Source organism: Furipterus horrens, unplaced genomic scaffold, assembly GCF_987537825.1.
Source record: "Furipterus horrens unplaced genomic scaffold, mFurHor1.1.pri manual_scaffold_7, whole genome shotgun sequence".
In the NCBI taxonomy this organism is placed as follows: Eukaryota; Metazoa; Chordata; class Mammalia; order Chiroptera; family Furipteridae; genus Furipterus; species Furipterus horrens.
Window position 1 is genome coordinate 69,043,276 of NW_028327177.1, and position 17,948 is coordinate 69,061,223.

General features: G+C 37.2%; 1 protein-coding gene across 4 annotated transcripts in view; it reads left to right on the top strand.

Moving 5' to 3' along the window:
- The first annotated feature begins 1,813 nt into the window (after positions 1-1,813).
- RALYL (RALY RNA binding protein like) overlaps positions 1,814-17,948 on the top strand; it is an 878,997-nt gene continuing 862,862 nt past the window's right edge. For 2 of the 4 annotated variants that reach the window (XM_090282912.1, XM_090282913.1), the window contains exon 1: positions 1,814-1,923. The gene's annotated coding sequence lies outside the window, so the exon portion shown is untranslated. The remainder of the gene's footprint in view (positions 1,924-17,948) is intronic. The other 2 variants (XM_090282909.1, XM_090282910.1) reach the window with 1 other exon arrangement.

The following is a 17,948-nucleotide window of genomic DNA, read 5'->3' on the forward strand; positions in this document are numbered from 1 at the left end:
GGAAAATTTAGCACACTAAGGTTTAATAGTAGAAAAAAATTAAGTCATGACTCAGAGGAGAAAAAGACATTTGAAAATATATTATTTTTTAAAAAATGAAGCCCAGCGTGGTTTAGATTTGTATTATCCAGCTTAAAATCCTGTTATTTCCAGATAGAATTCAATGTGGCTTCAGAAGTTACCAAATCCATTTTGATGCATTCATCTTTCTTGGACAGTATTTCTCATCAGCAGCCCTCACTCTTAAGTATGAATAATAAGTTGTGAAGCTGGCAACTTACCAAAATAAATATTTAATCATATTTTAATGGTTATTTTACATCTTATTTATATTATGGATTAAGACTTTATTTGCTCAATGATCAGAATATTTGAGAAACCTATTTGCTGTTGAAGCTCTCTTTAGCGGCTGTGTGCTTAATTTTCAGAATTTTCCAGGGCAGGCCATCTCTGGGAGGCATTTTATCTTAAATGTCTACATTGGGAACATGGAGATAGCAAACTGGGAACTGAGGAGCTGTGCTAATGTCTCATTCTTAAACACAGTGATGTCAATTAATTCCACACAACCCACAATAAAAGTAGGACAGGGAAATGGTCCTGATATTGGTATTGCACAAAAATGAAGAAAAACGGATGTATTCAGGCGCCCAGAAAACTGATTCTTAAACCGGCAATAGAATACCATGGCATCCAGCAACTGGCTGACAGAATCAGGCGATAGGCATCCTCAGTCAGATGCCAGGTGGAGAATCCCGTCACCTCGCGTCCAGAACGTGCGGCTAAGCCACCCGAGCTGTGCGCCCCATTCCTGTCTTACATCTCCCTCTCGTGACAGCCAAGGGTTCACTCCCCGCCTATGAACCCACATAATGAACTCACTTGTTTCCGGGCCTCTGTTCCTTGACTTCCAGCCCTAGCTTGCAACTTGAACAGGAGTCAGGCAGAAGCCTCTGCCAAGGAGCCTTCCAGAAAAGCCTGGAGGGCAACGCGCGTGCGCGCGCGCGCACGCGCGCACATACACCCCCACACACCAAACAATGCCTGAGCCACGCAGGAATGAATTCGCGCCCCACCCCCCCGCTGTGCAGCCTTGTGGGACAGGGTCCTACAAGAGAGATTGCTGTGTCTTTCCAACTGCCTACGTTTTTCTCTGAGGACGCGCAACGTGATGCCCCGCGCTCTGATGACGACCAAGATTGACAATAGCTTTGCCCGTGACAACGCCCCCAGTGTTGCTCGGAGTCAGGTTCCCCAAGCTCCGCAAGGCGGAAGCGCAGTTCTAGGGGGAGAGAGCTCCTGACACTTCTGCTGAAGGAAGGGACCTGGGAAACTAGGGGTATATGGGCAGTGAAACTTCGGGAAAGCTGAAGCTGGCTGGTCTCTGTAGATAACTACCTTAAGATGGAAAAGGGCTGCGCAAACGATGGAAGTGGCACAGCACAAGTTCACGGGGAGCAGCAAGTTGTTGTCGCCTATCAGGCTTGCGGGTTAGCACCACGCGCAGCCCGCACATGCCCTCCGCATCCAGGCGGTGGCACCCACAGTGGCGGCAACAGCGAAGGCACAGAGGAGGCGGTGGCTGCGCTTCGGGCTGCTGGCGCAGCTCCGCTCCCGGCGCTGCCCTCCCGCCCGTGTGCGTGTGCGCCCTGCCCGCGTGCATGTGTGCGCGCGCGTGCGCTCGGCCCCACGGGGCCCCTGCTAGTCTGTGCGCAGCGCTGAGCCAACCTCGCCGGCCGCGGAGCGGCTCTGTGGGCGCCCCTGGCAGCCTGGTCCTCCTCGCCTGGGAGGCAGCCTAGCTCCTGTCACGTGTCAGTGCCCGAGGTCGAGACCGAGAGAAAAACGCGCTTCATTCCTTCTCCCACCGCCATACTGTATTTTATACCAAATCTCATTTTTATTCCAACATTTTACTCCCGTTCGGTGAGTACCTTCTCAGTGACATTCTTGTCCTATTCTTTTTTTTTTTTTTTTTTTGGTCTTTTTTTTTTCTTTTTTGGTTTTTGGGTTTTTCTCTATCTCTTTTTTTTTTTTTTCTCCACTTCTCTGATTACTGTTTGTATTTGGGAAAACTGGAGGAGCATGGTTTTGAGCCTTTTCCTGAATCCAAGTGGTTCTGTAGACGAGGCGCTGTGTCCGGGAGTCCACGGCGGTCGTGCCGCTAGAGCGACTCCTACAAGATGTGCAACTGGTTTTGTGGGAAAAGCAATGTGAATTATGGTGCCTATTTTTTCCTTTGTAAAAATAAATTTTAAAAAAGCATGTTTCCACCTCTTTTTGGGTATACTATTTTTCTGATGAGACTTTTGGATAGGTGGGATTTTATGCAGTGTTTACAAGTTTGTGGTTTTGCAATACTGATACAAACCACTGAGCAAGACATTTATTTCCATTTTCTTGGTGCCCTTTTTGGAGCGGGTGAGAACAAATTCGTTTTTTTCCCTCCTATTTTTGATACCCATTGATAACGTGAAACTTTTCTTGCAGCTGATTACTGGGATTATTTTGAAGCAAAATACTTTTTTTTTCTCCTTTAAATTAACGATGACTTTTGCACAGTTGGCTTTTTTAAAAACCTGAGATAATTTTATGATAGATATCCTGATATCTATATCTATATTATTCCTTCTTCGTCCCCTTTGCCTCCCCTTAAATCAATTTTCAAATGATGGCAGTGGAAGGTTTCTCTGAAAAAAAAAAAAAAAAAAGAAGTGCGGTTTGGTTTCCTTGTCAACGGAGGATGAAGTGAACAGCTGAGCAGCTCGCAAAGAGCAGGTACTTGGTCCCTTGGAGGCGTTTCCCGGGTTTGCAATGGCAACGCTGGTCCTGACGAGGACGTGTGTGTGTGTGTGTGTGTGTGTGTGTGTGTGTGTGTGTGTGTACGCGCGCGCCCGCGATGGGGGACAACAGTGCCGGGCGCTGGAGAAAGTCCCCTGTCATCGATCGTTTTTGGTTGTGCGAAAAATACATCCAGTCCCTTCTCGGCTGCGCCCAGGTTGTCTCGGCGGCTTGCGGCTTCTGCACCGCGGGCGGGCGGTCGCCGGGGACTTGGTACGCTTGCCCCTGTAAGTTTTCTGAGGGCCACTTGCAGAGCCCGAGGGGCGAGGGCCGAGGACGCTTCGCGGCTGACAAATGGCCCCTCCAAGAACCTGGGAGACAGGAGTGAGAGGCAGGGCAACATTCTCCGGAAAGACTGGCCTCCGGCCAAGCGGTCGGGGCGCTAGGGACGTTTCCAGATCCTAGTGGATGGCACCAGCCCCCGAGCGCTCAACTCCGGCTCCGCTCCTCCTCTTTGCCGGAGTAAACAACGAAGTAGGTCTTTCCCGGGGTGTTGCTTGGGTTTTAAGGGCTTGCTGGAATCTTCCAGGGAATGGGGAAACAGTTACTTTCGATGATGCGCAGTAGGGTATCATGTGGAGGGGGAAACCATTACCTTGTATTAAGGAGACATTCCCCTAAGGTTCAGAGTTGCCTTTTATTTGACTTGTAGAGAAAGTGTTACCCTTTTTATTATCACCTCTTAGTGGTTCCAAAGGTTTTCCCCTGAAAACTGGGCACAGGACAGGTAGGGGTTGGTGATGGTGTGGATTTTGTGTCTTGGTAACATTACAATACTCATTGTTGAATGTATTCTATGAAGTTTGAGATATTTTATGATTGTTCTGTTACATGTTTCCAGTATAATGCAGCAGTACTTTTGGGGGATGAACCAGCTGCTGATTAAAAAAATTAAAAATAAATAAAAATAAAAAGCCTTTTCTGTACTTAATGACAGAATCTACTGGAAATTGCTAGTCAAAATAAATTTTGTGTCGTGTCTTTATAGCTTAAAATCGAGAGGATGGTTATTTAAATGATTTTATTTTGAAGCTTTCATTTTTTTCTTTAGTGAAAAGTTCAGCCTTAAATTTATCATGTGTATATAATTTGTATTCTGTTAAAATGAATATAAAGCAAATTAAATAACTTTTTACTTCTCAGACTTACTTTTCTTCTAGGTTATCTATAGACATAAAAACTAATTGCAACACAGAAGAGTCCATAACAAAAGGGTTAATAACACACTATGGCTTTTTCAAGCAGATATTTCCCTAAGTCCATAAACTCAGTTTGTGGAATTATTTTCTTTATGCTTGGTGGTAATAAAATTAGGAGTGCAAATGACCATTTATCTGTAGAAGATTAAAATTTATTGTAATGTCTGGAAAACAAAGTATTTCTTTATTCACCATGCATTCTCTCATCAAAGGCCTTTAGAAGTTGTGGTGTGAGTTATTTTTGTCCTCAGGGTAGCTTTTCTCTGTTAAGACAGCCCTGTTGCATTTATGTGAGGAAGATAGTTTATATCTTGTCTGTGAGCTACCAGACTTGATATCTGAAGAGTATAGTTCTAAAATTTGACTGAGATACTATATTAACTAAGCTTTAAATTATGATTTTTTTTGTGTATGTGTATAGTGAGCACATTACTAAAATGTAGTCTTTCATGTGGTTTAAACAACCAACAAAACTGTTTAAAAAGCCACATGAAGCATTCTGGTTTTTCTCAGTCATTTTTCTCATAATAATGTATATAAGTAGAAATAATCATTTATTTAAAAATGCAAGAAAATGCATAGGTATAATATTTTTTTGCAAATTGCATGTCATGTACATCATTTAGTTCCTTGAAAAGACAGACTTCCATTGAGGATTAGTTGCTGCTCTAAGGTAGGAGTAGTTGTGTCTTAAAATTGGGGTAGAATTGGAACTGTACTGTATGATGTACCCAAATGAGATTAAAACCATAATGGGATGGAAAAATATTTTCATATGATTTTAATGTGGGAACAAATATATACTTGTGTTTTGAATTCTGTGAGTAAAGATCTTACTAAGAACCTGCGATCATATTAAGTTTTCATTTAACATTCATTGTTCATTATATTACATGCTTATGTTACATTTCTGTCTGTTACATTTACATTTTTGAAATTTTCTTCTCTTTTGGGTCATATTGGTAATTCTACAACTTGTGAAACTGGTCACCTACTCATGAGATTTTTGTTTTAAAATCTGTGTGGTACCCTATAATTAGCACCGCCTACTGGTTTGTGATGGGAAATAATATTCTTCATTCAGCAAGCAACCCACCAGATGATTCTGAGCAACTTAATCACTGCAAATAATTTTCCACTGCTTTCAGAAAGAAAGAAAAAAAATATTTTTCAGGGAGAGAGAGGGCTTGGGAGGTGAAGTGGTGGGGGGAGGGAGAAAAGACATACATTGGTTATTGGACTGCTAACTTATCTTAAGTATTTTATTATCTGAATTTTGATAAAGGAATCACCAGAAACTTAAAACAACCTGTTATATATTCTGGAACTGTAGAAAAGTTCTGGGAACTTCTATGGGATGCCAAAATTTGGACATTAAAAAAAACCCTGATTATTAAATTAATTCCACAGTTTCTGTCCGAGTTTTGAACATTGTAGAGAAAGAAAATCCTAGTTGGAATCCTGTCTTCAGTGTGTGGTCTGTTCAAAAGAAATTTAATGAAGAAATTTTTATCATTAAAAATAAATGTTTAGTTATTTCTTATAATTTTCCTTATATAGTTGTAAGCAAGCAAGCAACACATTGATTTTTATCTTGGTAGTCATGTGCTGCTGTGATATATAAGGTGAGAAAGTTTAAAAGCAAGGACTCATGGACAACAGTGTGGTGATTGCTGGGGAGAGGGGAGTATAAAGGGATTAAATGGTAATGGAAAAAAGAACAATAAAGATTAAATTTAAAAAATGAAAAAATAAAGGCACTCATTCTTAACTACAAAAATAAATTCTGTGTCTTTTAAAAAAGGTGATTGGTTTATTTTATCTAATATTTTTGGAAGGTGAGTGGTTTAAAGAACTATAATATTTGCAAACAAATGGTGACTTTATAATGTAAAAATAATGCATACACATTTGATATACCAAAATATATATATTTTCCTAGTTGAAAGAATTATGTGCTATGGAGATAACTATTTCATAAGTAAAATAGTCATTTTTTCAAGCAGTTAGTAAGGCATGAATGGGAAAGCTCCCATGTCTGTTATAGTCTGTAAAGAATTCTATTAGAGGCAGAGTGTAGTCATGCTTTGTTTACTGCCTACTGATGTTATAAGCAAATAATAACACTGTGTATCAAAACAAATAAAACTCAACAGTGGAAGTAGAAGAGAAATGAAGTGTATATTTAGAATTATTTGCATGATCTAAATAAGATTGAAGAAAATATTCTAATTACAATTTAATTTATTCTCCTACCTGACTTTTGAAAATGTTTTTAAATGGTGATTAGCTGTGACTTAAAAAAATGCAGTTATATCTTCACTTCTTTTATCATATTACCATTAAAAAATTCTGTAAAGTGCATTAAAAACCTGAGGTATTAATGAAAGTAATCAAAAACTAATTACAAATATCTTACTGATCTAATATTATTGTTATTTATATATTATTTGTTGTTTCTACTGACTTGTACAAATGTTTGTAAAATTCAATTTTTTAATAATTTGGTATGATTTTTCAAAAAATTTTAATAATTTGGTATGATTTTTCATAAATCTCTCTTCAGTAATTGACAGTGGCAACATAACCATTCACATTAATGGCAAGGAGGACAGTTACTTTCCCTACACCATGATTTTGAGGAAATAATTGTTATATCAAATCTAAGTAACAGGTAATTCCTGAGTGTAACAAAGCTAGTTACACATTTAGCACATCAAGTGTTATATATAAATATTGTATTTGTCATCACTCTTCTTTTCATTATTAAATTTTGACCTGCAGAATGCATATATCTAACCCAACTATTGACAAATTTTAGTAGTTTTGCTTATTCTCATAGCTTTTTTATTTTAAAGAAAATATTGGGGAATTTATTTTTTGTTGTTGCCTGTTTAATTTGTTAGACTGACTCCTGGAAAATATAGAGGTGCAGATTTAGTTTTTACAAGCATTCCTAGTCACAGAGAGGGCAGAGAAGAACTTGAGTTTCTGTTTAGGATAAATGTCTCTGTACTATCTGTCCTTGGAGACTCCTTAGTGGGTTCAAGGCTGTGAGACTGATTTCTTTGGCCATGTGTAAATGTAACAGGAGACAAATTTATAGGAGAAGCATGGGAACCTTGTCCTGTTCTCTGACAGGTGCAATGGAATTCATCATAAATCACCCACATTCTAAAGAAACAGTACAATTTTATTTGCATAAATCAGTTTTATAAAATTACATTTAACTCATCAATTAATATTCTCTTTGATCAGAGTAAAACAGTTGACTATTTTGTTTAAAATTTAATGCTAAAATTAATTGCATTCATACAAAATCTATGTGTTTGGAGAAAATATTTATACACATTGGGATAACCATATGTTAAACTATCACAGAAACAACATATTTTGAGTTCATTTTGAAATTGTTAACAGGCTGGAGTAGGGAAAGGCTATTTTCTCATGAAGTCTGATGATAGGAAAAGCAAAGGACTGATATCTCTTGATGTACCAAGTAAACACACTTCTGCTTGTTCTTCCCTTCATGAGTAGGTGCTATCATCATTAATTTATATTTTGAGGAAATAGAATTGGAGAGATATGTAATTTGCTCAAAGCTGCACAGGATGGCAAGAGACCAAGAAACAGGAATGTCTGAATCAATGTCATGTCCCTACTGTAGAAGCCTGTTCCATTTGTGGAGAGGACATGTTTTTAGTTTTGTTTCTCTTAATATAAAACAACTACTATATATTTATTCTTGGTCCATTATTTAAAATCAACTGTATTTTGCCAGGTTTTCACTGGTGAGTGCTGTGGCCAGAAATAACAGAAAATGTTACCATTTACACAGAGAATTCTGCTGGTTTTGAACAGGATTCCAGTAACTGTCCCATCACATATCTCCTCAGGAGTGTAGGACTTTCTGAAGAGAGCCTAGCACATGGAAGTTTGTGAGGGGCCATTGGTGTGCTTTGGCTGGGGGAGAAAGATACTTTCATGTCTACAGCATCTTTATAGAGGCCTGGGAAAGAGTGCTCAACAAATATTTACTTACTAATCACAGAATGTAATCACTACTCTGAAAGTTTTTGCAGTTCATGTGTAAAATTAGTGTTTTGCACAAGGAAAAGTGAACAGCCAATTCTTTCATATCACAGCAAGTCTTTAAATAGAGGTGTCTCTTCTGTTTCCCATCATCTTCTCCACTTCAGAATTTCACCATGACAAATATTTGGATGTGACATTTTTCAAGGTTGTTTTATCTGTTTGTTAATAAAATGAAACACATGTAACTGCAAGATGTTATTTTAGGATGCCATTTCTAATGGTCTCTTGAGATGCATGAAAACTATACCATTATTGAATAGCTTCCTTAGAACTTGAAAAAGTGACTACTTTTCAGTAAAGAATGGGAGATGGAAACCACAGTGGAGGTGGTGTGAAGGAACATGATTAAGTAGATTTCATAGAGATAGTAAAGGTGTAAATCCATAAAATCAATGTATGTAGAGGCCAAGGTGAAGGGAATATTACAAGCTACCTTTAAGTTTTAGAATCTGGATCTCTTGAAAACTAGTGATATAAGACAAAACATGAAAATAATAAAATATTTAGAGGAGATCCCGATTGGTTGGTGGTGGGAGAATGGGTTAGTTTTGCACACATCACTAATTTGAAGTTTTGACATTACCTCCTGGATGAAATGACTAATGTGCAATTGAAATTCAGGTCTAGACCTGACAAACACATTGAGAGCTAGAAAGATATTGCAACATCATCTTCATTAAACTTTATGAGGGAGTAACTCATCTGAAGGCAAAAATTTGAAAAACACTGGCATTTTTCTGAGTGGATGTAAAAAGAGCTGGTTAAAGACAGAAAAAGAGAAACAGGAGGCTGGCCACTGAATTTAATTTTCAGGAATGAGTTTCACAATGTTCTCAGAATATTGGTGTGATCAGTAGTTGCAAAAGAGGTAGATCACCTCTTAGGAAAGAAATGCAATCAGTGCATTAGCTAACTCAACTTGTCATTTGCTCAGCCAATGCTGAGAACTGGAGATTCAGTGGGAAATACCACCAATAAGGACCCTATGAGTTTGCCATCTCATAGTGACTTTTGTCTCTTCAGGTAAGTTCAAGGTCATAGGTTGAGATGAAATGGTTTGGGGGCAGTGGCTTGGGAAATGTAGCAGAGGATATGCAAGGAGTCTATAAAAAGATTCCAGAGCAAAAAGGAGGAACTTGACAAAATTAACAGCCATTTGTTGTCACATTAGTCAACACTAGTCTGTCACTTTCTCTAGCAATACTCAACAACCTGTAATCTGAATGAGACAAGCAAACAAGTGATGTTTATCTGATTAGGAGATTAACAAGGCCTACAGAATGTCAAACTAAAGAGCTGGGCTTCCTAGAGAATATGTTGTAGAAAAGACTGATTATGAACCGGGGTTGGAAAAGCGCTACTCCCAGAGATGAGTAAACTAGGAATAGGTAAGATTTAAGAGCCAAAAGTTCAGGATGAAAAATGGTAGCAAGTTTACTGTTCTTAATTGAATGAGAGAGGTGCAAGGATGGGCAGGTTAGAGGAGAATATTGTATTTCCAGATTTTGAAAATAAAGCCGAATCAAATGATGAACACATTTTCGACTTTGGGAAAGCACGTGGCAGATGCTGCTGATGTTGAGAAGCTAGTGTTGTGTGGGGAGGCTGAGTATTAAAGTGTAATTTGAAGGAAAAGGATTTTTTAAAAATCCATAACATATGACAGGTAGAAAGAAAAAGTTAAAAATGAACTAGAAGTTTCAATGACATTCCTCGAGGCTTAGAATCAATTGCCATAAGGATGTCCAACTGGCAGGTGTATAGTAGCTAGTGTTCCTGCTGCTGTTCCCACTTTTTTCCATTTGTAGAGCATCCCTTATGGACCAATCTTATTGCTAAATGCCTGGTCATATTGGACCCCATCTTTATAACACCCAGGAAGAATATATTATTTTAGGTACCAATATCTTGGAGATTGATATTAAAGACTACAAAGGTGGCTTATCAACTGTATTATGCTGCCAGATGACTGAGCAGAGATCTGGACCCAAGCATGTGTGCTCCACAATGTGAATGTATACCTCCATGCCTTGTTTAAAAGATGGAGAAGTAGAGATACTCTCGTGCATCATCAGGTGAGAGATGTGTGTCAAATTATAAAGACACACTCGCACATCTCCCTATGCATGGAGATTTGTGAACACACAATATTTTCCTTCTGGACTGGGATGGGAGAGGTTCACATTCTTGTCTTTCTCAGATTCTTCCGTAGTCTTTCTGCTCTGGGCATAGTTGTAAGATTTTCAACACTTCTTTATTCATTCAGCTGCTGTATTTTGGGAATCTATATCAAGTCACTAAGTTTTAGGAGATTTTAAAAAAGATTGAAAACAAAACAAGACACTGGATCTATCCTCCTGAGCTGATAGTCTACTCAGGGAAGGAAAGGGTGCAAATAGAAAATGACAATGCATAAAGCTTTTAGAACTGAGGACAGTATAAATTATTATTTATGGTTATTGAGATTATTAAGGCACTTGAAAAATTTTGAATGCAATGACTTCTTCAGTGACTTGGAAAGGTCCTCAGGTTGGGAGACTTGACAGTATTCTCTTCACATGGTATCCAAAGTCTGAAATATATGAGAGTAAGCAGGAAAAGTGAAAGATCCAGGGAGGAGTATAAGAGCAACATGATTTAGAGAGGGCCTTCTCCAGTGCAAGATGAATAGGAATGAGAGAGGGCCTTCTAGAAAGAAATTTGGAAAATGAAGGATGATAGGTTTTTGAGGAAAAAGAAGGTGGATAGTATAAAGGAATAATTACTATGAGTGTGTGACTTTGTATTCACATGCATTTTATGCCCCAAAATAGAATCTGTTATGTGGGAGAATAAGTTTTGTTTTGAAATATATTGCGATTACTCAAAGTTACAAATAAAAATATCTTATTAGAAACTCTTAAATGCTAAAAACATATAAAATGAGATCAACCTATCTATGTTTTTAGATTTTTTAAAATGGACAACAATATACAGTAGTGCCTTCTTATCCATGGGGCCTGCTTTCCAAGACTTCCAGTAGATGCCTGAAACCATTGATAGAACTGAATCATATATATGTGATATATATATATATATACCATGTTTTTTAATGCATATATACCTATGATAAAGTTTAATTTATAAATTATGAACAGTAAGAAAGTACAATAACTAATAATAAAATAGAACAGCTGTAATAACATACTATAATAAACATGTGAATGGCTTTGGGGCCATTATTAAGTAAAATAAGGGTGACTTGAACACAAGCACTGAGATTCTGTGACAGGTGATCTGATTATCAGGATTCTCACTAATTGACTAACAGACAGTGATCAGACAGATGACGTGTATGAGCAAATATAGAATGGAGACAAGGGATGATTTATAACTTGGGAGAGACAGAGCAGACCACCATAAGCAATTTTAAATCATTGAGAAGACACATTAGAAACGTAAAAAGAAACTGGCGAACTTCGTCTTTATCATGTTTTATGTAACCTGCTCTAAGGGAAATTATTTCAACATGTAGTCAATGTAAAATTATTTTTTTTAAATACTCTACATTTTTGTACTAAGTCTTTGAACTCCAGTTTGTATTTTATGCAAACAGCAGAACTAGCCACCTTTCAAGAGCTCAGTAGTCAAGTGTGCTAATCATGGTGGAGGGTTTAGAAGTCTCAGTACTGTCATATTTTATTTTTTTTTGGCACCTCGGTCATTACTAGAAATTAGCCAACATATATTCCTAAAACACTCTCTGATTGTCTCGGTCTTAGCTTTCACTTTTTATTAAGAATCTAAACTGACATGCATTAAAGTTCATTTTTTGCTAAAATGTGATCCCAAAAGAATGGTCATTCGGTAAAGCAATATTAATATTTATTAAATAAGTATTTCATGAAAACTTACCATTTCCATTGTGTATGTCCTCAAATGGAGTTTTCAGTGGAGAAGCGGCAGACAGTGATAAATTCATAAGAACTACAAATAAAATTCAGGGTTAAAATGGTATCTTATTTTGTATTAGATCACAGGGTTAATTTCCCTATGTAATTCCACTCACAAAATATGACTCACAATAAACTGAAAGTCAAATCAGTTTTTGGTGAATATTCACATTAATGGAAACACTTCAAGTTGATAGAATATTAAACAATTTGTGTAGTCTTTAAGAGTCAGTGATTTAGTATCTTTTGTTAAAACTTACAAATCATGAAGAATTTGATGAGGGACTATGCGCATTGAATTTTTGCCTGTTATCTTTTATTATTTGGTTATTTCAATATAAGCATACGTCAGTACACCCTGTATGAGTCTTTCAAGTTGTGTCTGTGTGTGTGTGAGGGACTATTACCTTGTGATTATAGGTGAGCAGTCAGGGGAGGGAATTAATTGTTAGGTACCTGGTTGCCATATAATATCAAATTAGAGGAGTAATTCTCATTCTTTTTCACATCTTTGAGACCATGTCTCTTTTTCTCCAGAAGATGCATGGCATATATTAAATATAAATAGACTTTAACCTGAGATGGATTTTCTCTTTCTGATGCTCATGAAGGGAGTTTGGAAATACTTGAAACATGTAAATTCCAGATTTTGGGTTCTGAGGTTTTGACTAAATGTACCACAGTTTTAATTCAGATGTAGATGTAGAACAACAAAACTAATTTCTAGTTTATTTCAAAATATCAAAGAACCAGTGATACTTTTTTTCCCTCCTTGTTAAAAATATTGTGAACTTGGTATCCTTATCTAGTGAGTGTGACACTGGTCTATCTATCATATCTTTAGTTGGGGGTGATCCTTCTGATCTCCCAGAGGTACAGGAGAAGCAAAGTAATATATGTAGCAGATACTGAAATTTCATAACCTCAGATCAGGTTCATAACAATTCTGGGAGACAAGGTAGTTTTGGGTTTCATACAAATGAAATAAACTGTCCTTATAATTTCCTTTGCTAAAAGGAGCAGGAAGATTGATATAGAATATTATTCATTCTCTAAATCCAAAGTTTTAATTTTATACTGTATTAAATGAATTTTCTCCAAATAACTAAATTGATGTACATGTTCTAAAGAAACGTATATCTTATAAAAATGAAATGAAAATAAAAAGTGCACAAAAAGTCTTCAAGGGAAGCACTGTCAGTATAATAATAGTTTTGATGTTGAAATTTTAATCGCATATTAGTGAGAATATTCAAAATTATATCTTCCTCTTTATTAGTATTATTTGGTATACTTTCATTTTTTGTTTAAATAAATATAATTTATAATAAAACTAATTATATAATACATTGTATCACATATATACTTTATATATATAATCACATATAAATGTATGTATGCATAATATAGAATATTATATATAGTCAATACTTTTCTCCACTTAATAATGTACTATAAAAACACTGTGAGTCACTATTATTTGCAACCTGATTTTAATAGTTGCTTAGTATTTCATTGTAGCAATGTACTTTGCCTCACTTCATTGTGAGTATTTTTTATTGATACTTTTTGCTCTTTCCTTGATTTAATTTTAAATAATGTGTGTTTTCATACTTAAAGCTTTTGTTTGTTTCATTTCAATGTTATATCATTATATACACTTCTAATTTATACAAATCCATACTTTTTAAATTATATTATTTTGTGAAAACACAAGCCTAGCACTTCATCCAATGTTCAACCAAGGAATTTTTCTTCCTAATATTGGTAGAAAAGTCAATTGGGTAGGACTTACAGATGATACAAAAAACAAAATCATGTGTAAGTAGTATAAAATCTATTGAACATATTTTTCATATTAAACATACCTTTAAGAATAATTTTAGACCTAATCATTAGGGAACAGGCTGTGCAGTTGCATTTTGTAGAACATTTTTCTTGCATAGGCAAAGATATTTTGGACATTTATTTTAAAAATTAAATTTATGGTGTTATAATGATTTCTTAATAGTTTCACCATGTATGTGTGTATTAACTTTTAAGTACTGTGATTGCTTAATAGCACAAAAAAAATAATTGTTTTTGTAATACATCACTCACAGGTGAAACCTTGTTTGAACTATCTAACATAAAAACAGTATTACATGGGAAAGGAGTAGAGTCAGCAGTAATTTTTGAAGTTGTAAATTAATTATTTGCAACAACACAGCAAGGGATTTTTAGTTATTTCCAAAAAGAAACAAATGGAATTGAGAAGGCTGCATATGGCATTTACCATTTATCACCCAGGAGAGCTGGGTCTCTGGCTGCCAGAAGAAGAGTGAGTGCCTGGTGCTCTGGCTCTTTCTGGAGGAGAGAAACTGTGTGCTAATTTCCATTCTGATGACAAGAGTTTGTTGAAAAGAACCATTTGGTCTCCTGTGATTTTTTTTTTTTAAGTTATTTACTTTTTTAGACTCTTGTGTGGATCACAATACAATGCTGGAAAGTACAGGAAGAACATGATAATTTTTCCAGCAGATTATTTTAAACTAATCTTAATGGAAGTTTCAAAGGCTTTTCTTCCATTTACTCATGGGTTAACTAAGGTGTACTCCCACCACATTTCTGATGACAACAGTAAAAAAAAAAAAAAAAAAAAAAAAAGGTGATACTCAAAATACAGTCTCTGGCCTATTGGTTGCTATTTCGAAAAACAAAATTAAGAGTTGCCTAACAATTTTATCTAAAACATTTTTTTGGTCTCAGTGTATGTCTTTTGTTTTTTTCCTCATTTTCTTAGTAATTTATTTTTAGTGTATTTTATAAAATACTGGTTTATGATTGATGAGAAATTTTTAAAAAGTGGTTAGAGCAAACTGCTTGAGGAGCACAGGTCCAAAACAAAGCACATTTACTTATGCATTTTCAGTCCTTTCTAGATTATATGCTTCTTACAAATAATTACTGTAATTCATTTGTGTACTAACATCAATCGCCCTGGCTGGTTTAGCTCAGTGGATTGAGCGTCGGCCTGCGAGCTAAGTGTCGCTGGTTCGATCTTCCAGTCAGGGTACATCAGAGAAGGAAAACTCTGACTCCAAAAAACCTCCGCTGCCTTGCGGCATACCTCTTCAGGGGAAAGGCTAAGGGAGTAAACCCCGACAGAAAATCCGGAGCCGGAGTCCCTAAGGCGGTTTGACGTTGTAGTCAACACCGGCAACTCCTGCGGCGCACCTGAACCCAAGCTGTATCGACTCCGTCTTTCCCTTGGACCCTTCAGCTGCGAAGAGAGGGGGGGTCTGCTGCATGGGCAACAGCAGACCCTCCATATCACCCTGCCCAGGCTCTGTAGCTTCAGCGTCATCGCAAGATGTCGATTCAACACGGGAGGAGACAGATACCATGTCACTCCCGAGTCGGACTGCACAGCCATTCTTGGCGGTGCAGATAGACTCTGAAGAAGCTACACCATCGTCTCTCGAGACGGACGGCTGCCGACGACTAACATCAATTCATTCACTCATAAACATTTGTCAGGTGGCTCAGTGTTAGTTACTGATACACAGAAAGCATGAAGCATCATCCCCTTCTCAATGGGTTTCATCACAGAAATGTACTCTGTGAGCCCAGTTGCCCAGTGTTTGTAAAGGGCACAGTCCTTCATGAGCTTTCCAACCTCATGCCCTAATCAGCTCCCAAAGGCCCCACTTTCTTGTGGCATCACTTTGGGGGATTAGGGTTTCAAAATATGAATTTGGAAGTACACACACATTCAGTTCACAGCATTTGATGTTGCTATTTTTTTCCTGGCTAACAGGATACATATTGACACTTCAGGGTGTCTTCAAAGTGGTGGGGGACCTCAGATAATATTCTTAACAGACAGGGACTGAGCACTTGCCACCTTGCCTCCAGCCAACTACAGTTACATTTTATAAGATGTAAGGACTGACTCCCCTTCTAGCCATTGTCTCCAAAGTATCTCCGGGTGAAATGAACAAGTAAAATGAGGGAGGCCGCAGGACTGGAAATCATTGCATGAAGTCCTTTCCTGTTCTGGAATTAAGCATTGATCTAATTTTGAATTGGAGGAGACTCCAACAATACCATACCTGAAGTATTTATATTTGCACAACCCCCTCAGCACATATGTGAGGTATTAAAGGGGAAGCCACTACTGCTGTTACCTGGAGGTATGACTTTTCAATATTCCTTGACTTTTAATGGAACTGTATTACTTGAAGAAACAAGTAACCTAAATTCAATATATCTTTGCAGGGGGATGGTAGGTGTTAGAAATAGCATTGTTTTTCTAAAACAATAAGTTGGCAAAAAAAAAAAAAGGAAAATCTATTATTTCAAGGCATTTATTTTTGTGCATTTTCCTTTTAAAAAGTATGATCTGAGAAGAGAAAGAAATAGCAAATTATTAGTTCTAATCAATTCAGCAAATACCTGGTGAGTGCTATACTAGTCTGCTAGGGTCGTCATATTGAAATACTACACACTGGTGGCTTGAACAACAGAAATGTACTTTTTCACAGTTCTGGATGTCAGAAGTCCAAAATCGAGGTGGTGGCAGGTTAAAGGCCTGTCCTTGGCTTGCAGATGGCTGCCTTCCTGCTGTGGTCTCACATGCTTTTTCCTCTATGTGCACATCTTTGGTGTCCAAGTCTTCTCTTGGATTAGGACCAATGCACATGACCTCATTTTACCCTAAGTATGTCTCTAAGAGCTCCATTTCCAAATGCAGTCACATGCTGAGCTATTGGGGGTTAAGACTTCAACATACAGATTTTGGGGGAACACAGTTTAGTCCATAAGAAGTATGGACTATTCTAAGTGCTGTGGGAAATACTAGGTGAATGGATCACAGTTCTGGCTTTTAAGGAGTTTTCATTTCTGGGTGGGACAGGGTAAAATATGCATGCCATGTGTCTGTGACTGACCTGGATGTAACTTCAGCCTCTCTCACGGTACAAAAAATTTGGTGATGTCATTTGAGTAGCTGGGAGTATGTTCCTCACTTAGTTGTTCAATAGCTACTCATTTTAAGAGGGCACTTTTCTTATTAGTAAATGTAATTATTTAATCAAGGCTACATACCTGAATAACTGGAAATATAGTTCAGCGGTCGCCCATGATTAAGGGTTGAATTAATAGTACAAACGTTCAATTAGAGGACAGTAAAAATTGAGTGTTTCAAGTAAGGAGCTGAAGATGTTGGTAGGTGCTTTGGGAAGAGGTCAGGAAAAAGGAGAAGTTTGAAATGATCTCAGTGGTAGTGATTGATGGGTGCTAGTTGAGATGAATATGGATGAACCTGAGAATAAGCACTGTCAGGCATTTATGCTTGATGTTAAAGAGTCCAAGCAAGGCAAACCAGTGAGGATTGTGTAGTTCTGGGGAAGACAAGGGAGAGATAATCAAGAACAAGCTCACAATTTGTTGTTTAAAAAGTTTATCAAACATTTAATTTGTTAGCATATTATTTTGATGGGAGATTTTAGTCACAAAATTCTATTAGAAACTGGTGAGTATATATCAAGATTGCATTTACTACGTGAAGTTCCCATTCCTTTGAGAGTTACACAATGTCTGCTTTGATTTCAAATTGGAGATGCTGTGTGTACATACACACATACATAATCATAATAAATGGAAAAATAGAAATACTGCAATTATACTCCCTCCTCCCCCAAAAGTTATACATAAAATATATTACAAGAGACTGTTTTATCAGGAGGTGTTTTCTTTTTCGCATTTCTTGATATCTGGCATATTTACATGCAGTTTTAAAAAGCTCACTACTGCTGACTGAGTAGAACGCAACTGCTGGGACCTTGTGAGTTTCCTTTCATTGGTCAATCTGTTGCTCCACATGTAAACTCTATAAAAGCTT